Raw genomic sequence first — 11100 nt, forward strand, 5'->3', positions numbered from 1 at the left:
ATGTATTTTTTTCTCTTCACTTATGTTCTCATTATTTTTAAGTAATGTGGTTTTCCTAGAAAACATTCTGTAAATAAGTGCTACTGGTTGTGGTACTGATCATTACAGTAATATATAAGCCACTTAGAAAAAGGAAAATCCGAGTTTATAACTTCATGCATCAAAATGACATTGGCTGTTGGTCTACTGGTGTGTCCAGAGCACCGGAGCCACATCATATGGGGATGATCAAGAACTTACTAAAAGCATAGAGATGTGGCCTTGGCAGGTCCTGAGCAAAGAAGGCAAGGAAGAAGTCTCCTCTGAGGTAAGGTTCTATGAAGGCAGAAGGTTTGCCACAGGGGATATGACAGATAAGACTGTGAGTGAGGATCTATGGGAAGCAATGCCCAAAGTCATGAAGTATGTGGGAGGAACCAATGACAAGGGAATCAGGATGGGGATGACAGTTCCTATTTCTTTGCTGTATTTCCCAGTGAAGATGGCTCCCCTCAAAAGAAATTAAAAGTCTGGTTCCAGATTCCAAACTAGTTTTAGAGCAACTCCACTAGTTCCTACCAATAACAGCATCAAGACTGTGGACAGGGAAAGCATCACCATCTACTCCTTGCAATTTGGTGGTTATGCCAAGGAAACTATGTAGTTCATGGTGCCCAGCTGTGTACCACCTTGAAGGGCAGGACTACCTGACAGAATGACTTCTACTTACTTCAACACTGGGTAGAACCCTCCCATGAAGCCCTATGGACATCACAATGAAGTCTGGCTGATGAAAGCATGAATGACTCACTGAGCCAGAACTTCCTGAATATGTACTTCTGTGTCTACTTTCTCAGGGGAGAAGGAGGGAGCAAAGCTTGCAACTGTATCTCCAGCTTAACCAACTTTCCTTTAAAGCCAATTACTGCTAATTTTCTGAAATAAGTATATATCATCTATGGTCTTTTTATTAATGGTGGGAAATAATACAGCCAAGATAAGCAGCATCCCTCTATGTACGTAGAAAGCTCTGTGGTGGACCAGAAAAAAAAAATCCAGCAATATTTTCCCAGTTATCTGCATCACTAAAAACAGATTTTTAAAAAATTATTGAACCTATTTTTTAAAATTTATTCATGACATACAGAGAGAGAGACAGAGGCAGAGACACAGGTAGAGGGAGAAGCAGGTCCCATGCAGGGAGCCTGACGTGGGACTCGATCCTGGGTCTCCAGGATCAGGCCCTGGGCTGAAGGTGGTGCTAAACCACTGAGCCACCCCGGCGGCCCTGAACCTATATTTTGAGAGAAAAATGTGATTTGTATGCGATCTTTCATCCATGATTCTTATAAGAGCTTTGTCTACAAAGAAACTGAAAATAAAGATCTTTGACTTAAAAAAATGACAATTGGATATTTTCTTTATAGGGATAGCTGTTATGGTGCAGTATTTAAGAGAACTTCTGCACTATTTAACTAAACACAGACTGTGTATATGCAACACTGTTAAGACCTAAAGGAAGGATGTAAAGGTGATGAGATAGAAACTACTGTCCTCAAGAACAAAGTTTCTCATGAGGGCAACATGTAGGCATATGATTACATTTGGCACAAAGCACAGAGGGTAGAGTGCCAAAAATTCTATAAAAACTAAGTGCTTTGACAATGCCTGAAAAGGAAAAAAGATTAATTTTTACTGAGATGGCCGGATCTGACTTAATGATATAAGTAACATTTGACCTGAGTTGAAGACAGTGGAAGATTTGATTAGTTAGAAATAGGGAAACAGGTCATTCCAGGCTAAGGGAGAAGTATGAGACAGAGTAGTGAGGTACACAGGGCATGGTCTCTTTGGAGAAAGGCAGCTAGAACAGAGCTAAGGTTCATATAGGTCTTCTGTTAGAAAGTGATTCATATACAAGATGAGGTTCAAAGGACAGATTGGGGTCAGACTGTGAAGTCATAAATACCACGTGAAGAAATGTTTATGACCACAGCAAGGGGCAATAAGAAATAGCACTTTTTGTTTTGTTTTTGTTTTAAAATGATCAGGATTTAGTTTTTAGCTATTCTAGCTCTAGGACATTGGGAAACACACAAAAAAACCTGTCTTAGTCTCCATCTCCTGTTATAATACTTATTAAACTATGTTTTTTTTTTTTTTTTTAGAATTTATTTATTTATTCATAGAGACACAGAGAGAGAATGAGAGGCAGAGACACAGGCAGAGGGAGAAGCAGGCTCCATGCAGAGAGCCTGACATGGGACTCGATCCAGGGTCTCCAGGATCACGCCCTGGGCTGCAGGCGGCGCTAAACCGCGGCGCCACCGGGGCTGCCCAAACTATGGGGTTTTAAAAAATAATTTACTCTGTGCTGGGCTCTGCTCTGGAGCTGGTGTTGTAGCAGTGAAGAAAAGAAAAAAAACTCCACACTTATAAGAAGATTAAATTTTTGAGGAAAAGCAATTAATAAAGAAACCCACCCATGGTATATAATGTGAAAGGAACCACAGCAGATTTGGGGTGGAGGGGATGATGGAGGCCACTATTTTAAATAAGTGTTTAGGGTAGGCTTCAGTGAAGGATAAACTGTTGGTCACGTTCCCACATGGCTTTATGGTGCTGACAGTCCAGGCAGACAGGACAGCAAGTGCAGACTAGCCGAGGAAGGAGTGTGCAGTAGTAAAGTAGCCGAATTTCAGCTATTTGGAAGGTATAGGCCACAGCATTTTTATATAGATCAAATAAATGTTAGCTATGAAAAAGTAGTCTGGGGTGCCTAATTGTTTTTTGGCCTGAACATCCAAAGAAATGACAGTGTCCTTCACTGAAAGGTGTCAGGATACAGCAGAAGGAATTGGTGAAGAATAGAATCAGGACTTTTGAGATGTTCTTTAGATCTACAAATGGAGATTTCAAGCAGCTGTTATATGCATCTTTAGTTCAAAGTAAAGTTGAGGATGGAGAGAGACATTAGGAACCATCAGTGAGTGCATAGATGGTATTTGAGCTTGGGAGGGCATGAGAGCAGTCCCAGAGAAAGAGAAAACAGAGAGTAAGACTGGGTACAGAGCCTCTGAGTTTTCTAATGCATTACTGTTGAGAAAATAAGCATCCAAAATTATCACCTGAGGAATAATGGTTAGTGAGGAATAAAATCGGATATTCTAGAAGGTAGAGAAAGTACACCAAGAAGGAAGAAATAGGGGCACCTGGGTGGCTCAGTGGTTGAGCATCTGCCTTTGGCTCAGGTTGTGATCCCAGGGTCCTGGGATCAAGTCCCACATCAGGCTCCATGGGAGGAGCCTGTTTCTCCCTCTGCCTATGTCTTTGCCTCTGTGTCTCTCATTAATAAATAAATAAATAAATAAATAAATAAATAAATAAATAAATAGATAAATAAATAAATAAGTCTTTAATAAAGTAAAAGAAGGAAGAAATGATCAACTACATCATGGGCAACTAATAACTCAAGTAAGATGAAACCTGAGAACTTACAAGACTGAACAACATGGAGTTCTTGGTGATAGCAATTGGGGCAATGGTAATTTGGTAGGTAATTTGGTAGGTAGGCTTAAAATCTTTCCCACCAAAGTTTGTAATACTATCAGATCTTATTAAAAGACCCCAAATATTTATAAAATACTTAAACTTTTTAAACATTAAAAAAAAAACTTTTAAAGACACATCGAGGAGTATAAAGGAAATTTTTGAAGGCCAAAATAAAACAAAACAAGGAATACTACTTCCATGATATGCAGTCATGTAGCAAACTTTGTAACAAGACTAAAACAGTTTTTATTGCAAAGAGAATTATTTGTAACCACCAAAAAGGGATAGGAAGAACAAAATCTAGGCCAACCAATTTGCCTGGAGCTGAATTAAAGACCCTAAAATGAAGCTGGGAATTCATCCTAAATCATCAATGAAAGGGTGATGTAAAAACAAACAAAAGTACAGAAACAGTGGGGCAAAAAAGTACATATTTGTCACAGGTTTGGATCTGGTGGAAGGGAAAATATACTGTTTTTTAGATTGCAAGTCATAGTTCATACATTTTGATGCCTGAATGCATTCTTTAGAGTTTTTGTCCTCCATCTTATTTGGCTTTTAAATAAATCCTCAATTGGAATGGTCTTCAGATATCCAGAAGCAAATGTAAATTCTTTCTGCAGAAATTATGATCATCTGTGGCCACAAAGAATTCTCATACATATCCAAATATAAAAGGGAAAATGAAATAGATGAGGGAAATTGACACTGTAAATGAAAACCAGGAAAAAAAATAGCAGAAGTAGAGTGGAAATGCTATTCTATGTAATGTTTAGAAAAATTCTCACAGCAAGGCAAATTTCCTCCTGGGCTTCCCGCTAAGTATTTGGGCCTATTTTCCAATTTGCTAATTTTTTCTTAAACTACATAAAGTCTTCCTTTAACTCTTATATTAAGTACTCAAGTTCAGTTATATTTTGCAGCTTTATAAGTATACTCCATTTGATTTTTAACCTTTTTTAATTCTGCAAAATTCCCTGAGAATATTTTGTTTTCTCTAACTTAACATTTTAATGAATTATTAAAAGTCAGTGTCTTATTAAACCAATCTTAATCTTTGTTTATCTTTGTTATGTTTTCATTTTTGGCTTTTGTTATCCATTTTTACTGGTGGGTATTCCAGGGAAATTCTGATTGAATTCCAGATATGTAAAAAATATTAGAGAAATTTTGAAGACCTGAGTCATCTTCTCTAGACGGGATTTCTTTTTTTAATTTGAATAATGCACTTGGCGAAAGGCAGATCTCCCTAATCTAAGTAATGTTTAAGTTGATCTGTAGCTGTGCTTATCTATTTCTTATTCACTCTTTTCCTCAACTAAATTCAGAGTATTTACCAAGGCCTCTCTTCTTACTCCTGCAATCTAATTTTGTACCTCATTCCTGTAAGATGCTCAGATTGTCCAGCTGCTATACTCTAGTTTCCATACCACACCCAACTTTAAGAAGCCTTTAAGAAGCCTTCTGATTTCTGATTAATGCCCAGAAGGCAGGCCTAGAATATTAGGCTCACCTTTCTGAAGTACTCTGAATGTTACATATCTGTTAACTAACTAGAAGTTAAATAAAATCAAACAAACAAAAGAATACTCTGCCTTGTTAGCATTTAAATTCCTTCATACAGATTCCTTTAAAATGTTTTCCTAATTTTTGTGCTTTTCTTCCCTTTACTAGGAGCGAATCTAAAATCAAATAGGCTGCCGTTTCTACAACAGAAAGCCTGAAGATACTATTTTACCTCTAGGAAGACAACTGGGAATGTAATTGTGAAAGATTATAGAGGACCTCAGACATGCCACTGATGCTCTGCTCTAGGTCATTCATTGTATTATTTTTATGCCCGATACAAACATTAGCATTACATAGATAAATAGATAATATTAGCATTACATAGATAAATAGATAATAGATAAATACAGGATAATGTGGATCCTGTATCTTAACAGGAAAAAAAAAAAGCGGAGAATTAAAGAAACAGAAATTAGCAAGTACAGAAAAGTTTTTGCTTTTGTTTCAAAGGGGAAGCTGAGAATTTGGATATTATGTGAAAAGATTTAGAACAGAAATTAAGAAAGCGTCTACAATTCAGAATGCCTCCATGCTGATGTGGGTGGTATGAAGACTGAATTCATCATGTAAAACACAAAGTGTGAATCCTTACATAACAAGAGTACATATTTAAGTTTCTTTCTGACCTTTTTATCATTTAAGAATTCCAGTTGTGGGGAGTAGAGATGGGCAGTAAGGAAAGCAGTGGAAGTGGAAAAAATAAAGATGCAGTCTTGGAAAAGATAAAGATGAGGTGAGAAGTGAGAGAAAGTGGGGAGTTTATAACAACTCTTGGATTTCTAGACTCTAACTGGGAGGAAAGCAAAATAGCCATGCACATATTAGAAAAGACAATGCCAGTTTATTAACATCTAGTTCCAGATTTCAATAAGGAAAGCAATAGTCTGTTTGGGATATTACTTTGACATGGTTTGTAACTTAGTATGATGTCCATTATACCTATAAGATCCCAGGCTATGGCAATAGGGTAGTTTTAATAGGGGCAAGAGGCTAGGGAATATTACAGTCTACTTGATTTCAATAGGACACTTAATCCTTAGCTATGTAAGGGTCAGATAAAAGCAAAATAATTCTCTTGTTGCCATACTTAAATGCCCTAATTTCTTTTTTTTTTTTTTTTTTTAATTTTTTTATTTATTTATGATAGTAGCAGAGAGACAGAGAGAGAGAGGCAGAGACACAGGCAGAGGGAGAAGCAGGCTCCATGCACCGGGAGCCCGACGTGGGATTCGATCCCGAGTCTCCAGGATCGCACCCTGGGCCAAAGGCAGGCGCCAAACCGCTGCGCCACCCAGGGTTCCCCCTAATTTCTTTCTCTTAAGGAGTACAATTATCCAAAATTAGTGTTCAGAATCTCAGAGCAAGATAGATGAAATTCATGTAATCCACAGGGGATGTTCTCTCACTGGGATTGCTGGTTTGCATTAATTTGGTAAATTTGGATTCTAAGAGCATTACAGCTCTGCTTGAGATAGGGAGTATCTGTCAGTTAATTATTCTATGCTGTTCTGAATAGTCCCCTATGTACAAAACTAGAGCCACTGTCACTCAGAGAGGTTAAATAGTTATAAAAAATATAATTATGGGAAGATAAATTATTTTTATTCCACCTGACATCAAAACTTATTATCAACTATCAGTACTAATATTTTCCTAAAGGGGAGAAAACTTCACGATAAGAATGTTTTTAAGAAAAATTGCCTTACTATAAAATGTGCCATATCCCATTTGTGTTTCACTGTATTCTAGAGCTATCAGTCTTATGAAGCAATAAATTTCTGTTGTATACTCCATAAGCTCCTGTGATAACATTTTATATTGCTTGTCTGCTGCCTGAAGGAGGAGGGTAAAATATTATTTCAAGGTGCATTTTGCATCCAAGGAGACCAGACCTGTTTATTGCAATAGTCCGTTGTATTTTTTTTTTTTTTCCTCTAGGGCAGTGGCTATTAGATATGAAAGAAAATGAGGAGGATTGGTTTCTCTTCCCCAGGAAAGGAAGAAGGAAGAGATGGGAGAAAAGGAAAAAAATGGGAGGGGAAGATAAATCAATGAAATCTTGGGAGCTGGATCCTAAGTGGGTGATTGTCTATTGAGGTTATCTGTCCCTTGGGAGGTGACTGGCTGAAATGTCTTCATATCAACAAGCAATATTAAATATTTTTTCCATGATAAATGCTGTAATTCTAACCATGTCACCTTCAAATCTTCACTATTGCTCTATAGAAGGTAGTTTATTTTGTTCATGTAGTCCATGAGGAGGTGATTAGGTGTCATGTTTGATGTTTTGAACTGTGTTTTCTCAAATTTGTATGTTGGAGACCTGATACTTCATAAATACCTTGATTTAGAAACAGGATTATATGTTATATGCAATATGGTTAAGATGAAGTCATCTTGGAATGAGGTGAGCCTCTAATCCAATATGCCTGGTGTCTAAAGTGTCATGTGAGGAGACACATACAGAGAGAAGACCATATGAAGACATAGGAAGAACACCAACTACAAAAAACACCCCAAGACTGCCAGCAATTCACCAGAAACTAGAAGAGACAGAACAGATTTTCTTCAGAAGCTCTCTAAAGGAACCAATCCTCACACAATTTGATCTTGGGCTTTCAGTCTCCAGAGCAGTGACACAATAAATTCCTTATTAAGCTATCCAGTTTGTAGTACTAGATTATTGCAACCCTAGCAAACTATTATTTTTTAACCTAGTGAAAAAGAGAAATAGTATGAAAGCAATTTGTTCCTCAGATGTAGAATCATCTGGTGTGTAAGTCTGGGTCCTCTGAGAAATTGAGGCCAGCTGGGATTTGAGCTGTAGGATTTTACTGGGGGAGAGGCCCATGAAAGATAAAGGGAGGATAGGGAGAGGTAGCTACAATGCAAATCTGACCCCTGTGAAAATAGAGAAGGAGAAGGAAAGAAGGATTGGACATAAGGAGTCTCAGACCGGAGCCTCTTTTTTCTTAAGATTAGAGAGAGAGAGACAGAGAGACAGAAACAGAGAAATCATGGGGGTAGGGGCAGAGGGAGAAGGAGAAAGAGTCTTAAGTCAACTGTGTGCTGAGCCCAATATGAGGCTGGATCTCACAACCCTGAGATCATGACCTGAGCAGAAACCAACAGTTAGCTGCTCAACTGACTGTGCCACCCAAGTGCTTGGAGCAGATTTCTAAGCAGGGTTAACTGAGGCCAACAGAGAATCCTCTACCTTAGGTTCCCTATCGCAGGAGTCCCATGTCTTGCAATAATAAGCTTCCATATTATACCTGCTGTGCTTGCTCACTGAGAGTGGCCTGAGGGCAGTATGACCTGAGGACAAATGCAGCAGGGGCTAGAAAAGGGTGACAGCTAGGCCATCCTTTAACTATTGCCCACAGCATGACATCCCAGCAACACAGTTCCACAGTTGCCACACTGGGGGATTTAAAGATGCCTTAGGAGAGGGACTTATTTCTTGAGGATCAGCTACAAGTTACCTGTGCAAGGTACTGTCCAGCACTCCTAGGGATAGCCTTTTGGTCAGGAGGTGGCAAACAATGTCCTGTGGACTGAACCCAACTTCTATTTTTGTATGACCTTTGGACTAAGTGACTTTTAAAGGATAAAAAAGGAAATGAAAAAGGAGAAGAAAAGATCCAAGAGACTGTATGAGACCCATAAAGCCTAAGACATTTAATATCTGGTTCTTTAAACAAAACATGCACTGACCATTATTTTAGAAGTTATCTACAGCTATCAGTATTGGGTTTCCACATGTCAAGGTGGCCTGTTTCAGCTAATGATCCCTAGAGCATCTCTGCTGGTAGAAGGAAGCCAAGCTGGGCATGATGCAATGGGGTGGAGTGGTAGGTTATGTTGTCTTTAAAAGAAGATGACATGGAATCATTCAGGCACAAAATGTCTTTGGGCAGTCATATACTGTTTTAGTTCAAGCTTCACTTCTGTTTTCTCCTTTCCAGATAAATAGAATTTTCATGTTCTGTATGATAAGTGTGGCTAGTTCATGGCCACTGACCTCCTGAGAAATGGGTGATGGCAGTACTGGTCCATCCTCCAACCTAACCCACTGGGTATCAGTCAACTCTATGCTAAATTCAAGCCAGTTCATCCTATAGTCCTATCCTAATATCACAAAATTTTTTTTTTAAAGTATGCTATCTAAAATTGAAACTTGGCTGATGAAATAATCCTTGAAGCTATATGCAAGAGTAATGTTTTTATCCTTTTTAAATCTTATAGGTAAATCTTAACCACTTTCAAGTTATTAGCAAAAGAAAAGGTATGTGGTTTTTACTGTGAGTGAAATGTAGAAGGTTTTTGAGAAAAGAAACACTAGATGAATTGCTCTAGCTGCTAGAATGTAAATATACTACATAAGGGAATATAGAATGTCCAGAAATTGACCTAAGTAGGGCTGGATTTACACAGAAATTGGTTAAGATCATCTGGTAACAGAAGAGAAAAAGAAAATGAGGGCAAATGCTGATAGATGGGGCAGTTCTCTTGGTAGGAATGTGTGAAAGGCTCTGTTGATGGCTGAAAGGTTTTTGAGAATGAACACTAAATTCCTAACAGAAGGGACACTGCACTGAGTCTGAGAAAACAAAGACTGCTTTAAATACAAGATCATTAAATGTGTAAATCAAAGGTCAGAATAAGTGTGAAACTGAATAATACTCTGGCAGCAACATTAGGAGGGGATATTTGGAGGAACCCCCAAAAGTTTATCTATGTTCATTGACCCTTATGTTACCTTTAAAGATAAGAGTTTGAGGGTGAAGTATTAAAGGTTTTAAAAGGCAAACATCTTTTCATGTCTTGTATAGTTAAGTATTTTGTACTGATTTTATGTATTGGTTGTTGCAGACCTGAATGTCCAACTCTCAAGTCCAAATGTATTTTATTACGTATGCTGAGAAACAGCCACCAGATGGTTTGCAATGATCCTACAGAGATCCTATTTAATGTTCTTTAATAAACCTTTACAAATTTCTGATTGAGTTCATGACTTGCCCAGGGATTAAGTACAAGGATGTTTTTAAAGTTTGAAATAATTTCATAACTTGAAAGATGTAGTTTATAAAGGAATTTTTTGTAATTAAAAAGTTAATTGAAATCAAAAGAATTTTGAGTTAGAACCAACACTTTTAAAGTGCTATTAAAAAGTAAAAATGGAATATTTTTTAAGACATTTATCCTTTGTAAAAATACATTGCTCTGCAAACATTGTCACTATTTTCTGTTAGGGAAAAATCTTTACCCACATCTTATGTAAAAAAGAATTTTGCTATATAAGGTTTCAATTCTCCTTCATATTGCTTTTGAGTATGTACTATAGGTTTTGTTTTGGTTAGCTATTGAGGATTCCTAATTGCTTTTTGATATTTTACATATAAATCAATGTGACTTTGAAAAATAGTAATTAATATAAACAGCTTTACTTTTAAAAATACTTTTCAATCTCCCTTTGCATTTTTCATGTGCACCTTATGACCACGGGCAAGTCACTTCTCACCCAGAGACTTCAAGTACTTATTTGAAAAAGTTGTTTCAGACTACCCAGTAGGTGCCTTCCAACTTTAAAGCATAATGATCCTATGTGTATTTCTTCTTAAGTATTCTAAACTTTTCAAAGCTTAAGAATCTTAGCAAGAACAAGGAGTGGGTACTTTTTAGTCCATGTGAAGTTTCCATTTTGCCAGATAATGTTCAAATAATTAGATAAGACCTATGCTATGTTCTCAGCCAATGATCAAGTATTAGTTCTACAGAAGTAAATACATTAACCAGTTTTTTTCCCATCTTAAAATAATTATTGAAGAATTATTTAAACGGTGAGATTAATATATCCATACAACTTTCTGGAAAGGAGTATAATGCAAAGAAATTTTAATAAAAAATCTGTTAAAACATTTTCAACCAATATGGTCACTTATAAATGTGGTAAGATTATATATACATATATATACACATATACATAAAATACATACA

At 37.1% G+C, this 11100-nt stretch overlaps 1 pseudogene; it reads left to right on the forward strand.

The window, feature by feature from the left end:
• The first annotated feature begins 218 nt into the window (after nucleotides 1–218).
• LOC140608318 (heme-binding protein 1 pseudogene) lies at nucleotides 219–781 on the forward strand (annotated as a pseudogene).
• Nucleotides 782–11100: the final 10319 nt, after the last annotated feature.

This window comes from Canis lupus, chromosome 17 (genome assembly GCF_048164855.1).
Source record: "Canis lupus baileyi chromosome 17, mCanLup2.hap1, whole genome shotgun sequence".
Taxonomy (NCBI): domain Eukaryota; kingdom Metazoa; phylum Chordata; class Mammalia; order Carnivora; family Canidae; genus Canis; species Canis lupus.